Here is a 2,300-nt window from a genome sequence, read left to right as displayed (position 1 = left end):
TTCTGGCGTTAAACGCTAACGCCAGAAAGATGCTTGTTTCTGGCGTTTAAATGCCAGAATGCTCCTCCTCTAGGGTGTGCTATTTTTTTATGCTGTTTTTCATTTTGTTTTTGATTTTTTTTTGTAGTTTTTGTAACTCCACATGATCATCAACCTAATAAAACACGAAATAGAAATAAAAAATAAAATAGATATAATTAAATAACATTAGGTTGCCTCCCAACAAGCGCTTCTTTAATGTTAATAGCTTGACAGTGAGCTCTCATGGAGCCTCACAGATGTTTAGAGCATTGTTGGAACCTCCCAACACCAAATTTAGAGTTTGAATGTGGGGGTTCAACACCAAACTTAGAGTTTGACTGTGGGGGCTTTGGTTGACTCTGCAGTGAGAGAAGCTTTTCATGCTTCCTCGCCATGGTTACAGAAGGAAATCCTTGAGTTTTAAACACAAGGTTGTCCTTATTCAGTTGAAGGACCAACTCTCCTCTGTCCACATCAATCACAGCTTTTGCTGTGGCTAGGAATGGTCTTCCCAGGATGATGGATTCATCCTCCTCTTTCCCAGTGTTTAGGATTATGAAATCAGCAGGGATGTAAAGGCCTTCAACCTTTACAAACACATCCTCTACTTGTCCATAAGCCTGTTTTCTTGAGTTGTCTGCCATCTCTAAAGAGATTCTGGCAACTTGCACCTCAAAGATCCCAAGTTTCTCCATTACAGAGAGTGGCATTAAGTTTATTCCTGACCCCAGGTCACACAGAGCCTTCTCAAAGGTCATGGTGCCTATGTTACAGGGAATTAGGAATTTACCAGGATCCTGTTTCTTTTGAGGTAAGTTCTGCCTATCTAATGTATTTAGTTCATTGGTGAGCAAGGGAGGTTCATTTTCCCAAGTCTCATTACCAAATAATTTGGCATTTAGCTTCATGATTGCACCAAGGTACTTAGCAACTTGCTCTTCAGTAATGTCTTCATTCTCTTCAGAAGAAGAATACTCATCAGAGCTCATGAAGGGCAGAAGGAGGTTCAATGGAATCTCTATGGTCTCTAGATGAGCCTCAGATTCCTTTGGTTCCTCAAAGGGAAACTCATTATTGGTCACTGAACGTCCCAGGAGGTCTTCCTCACTAGGATTCACGTCCTTCTCCTCCCTTGTAGGTTCGGCCATGATGGTCAAATCAATGGCCTTGCACTCTCTCTTTGGATTTTCTTCTGTATTGCTTGGGAGAGTATTAGGAGGGGTTTCATTGACTCTTTTACTCAGCTGGCCCACTTGTGCCTCCAAATTTCTAATGGAGGACCTTGTTTCATTCATGAAACTTAAAGTGGCCTTAGATAGATCAGAAAATATATTTGCTAAGCTAGATGGATTCTGCTCAGAATTCTCTGTCTGTTGCTGAGTGGATGATGGAAAGGGCTTGCTATTGCTAAACCTGTTTCTTCCACCATTATTAAAGCCTTGTTGAGGCTTTTGTTGATCCTTCCATGAGAAATTTGGATGATTTCTCCATAAGGGATTATAGGTGTTTTGATAGGGTTAACCCATGTAATTTACCTCTTCTATTGCAGGGTTCTCAGGATCATAAGCTTCTTCTTCAAAAGATGCCTCTTGAGTATTGTTGGATGCAGCTTGCAATCCATTCAGACTCTGAGAAATCATATTGACTTGCTGAGTCAATATTTTATTCTGAGCCAATATGGCATTCAGAGTATCAATTTCAAGAACTCTCTTCCTCTGAGGCGTCCCATTACTCATAGGATTCCTTTCAGAAGTGTACATGAACTGGTTATTTGCAACCATGTCAATGAGTTCTTGAGCTTCTGCAGGCATTTATTTTAGGTGAATGGATCCACCTGCAGAATGGTCCAATGACATCTTTGATAACTGAGACAGACCATCATAGAATATATCCAGGATGGTCCATTCTGAAAGCATGTCAGAAGGACACTTTTTGGTCAGTTGCTTATATCTCTCCCAAGCTTCATAGAGGGATTCACCTTCTTTCTGTCTGAAGGTTTGAACATCCATTCTAATCTTACTAAGCTTTTGAGGAGGAAAGAACATGGCTAAGAAAGCCGTGACCAGCTTATCCCAAGAGTTCAAGCTATCCTTAGGTTGAGAGTCCAACCATATTCTAGCTCTGTCTCTTACAGCAAACGGGAAAAGCATAAGCCTACAGACCTCGGGATCAACCCCATTGGTCTTAACAGTATCACAGATATGCAAGAATTCAGTTAAGAACTGAAAAGGATCTTCTGATGGAAGTCCATAAAACTTGCAGTTCTGTTACATCAGAGA

The 2,300-nt window shown here is 40.8% G+C and overlaps 1 non-coding gene across 1 annotated transcript; it reads left to right on the top strand.

Moving 5' to 3' along the window:
• Positions 1 to 1,932: 1,932 nt before the first annotated feature.
• On the top strand, positions 1,933 to 2,039 carry LOC112724894 (small nucleolar RNA R71). The gene has a single exon (XR_003164034.1). It is a non-coding gene; the product is annotated as a small nucleolar RNA R71 (small nucleolar RNA).
• The last annotated feature ends 261 nt before the right edge of the window (positions 2,040 to 2,300 follow it).

Source organism: Arachis hypogaea, chromosome 11, assembly GCF_003086295.3.
Source record: "Arachis hypogaea cultivar Tifrunner chromosome 11, arahy.Tifrunner.gnm2.J5K5, whole genome shotgun sequence".
Lineage (NCBI taxonomy): Eukaryota > Viridiplantae > Streptophyta > Magnoliopsida > Fabales > Fabaceae > Arachis > Arachis hypogaea.
This window is presented reverse-complemented; position numbering and strand designations above follow the sequence as displayed.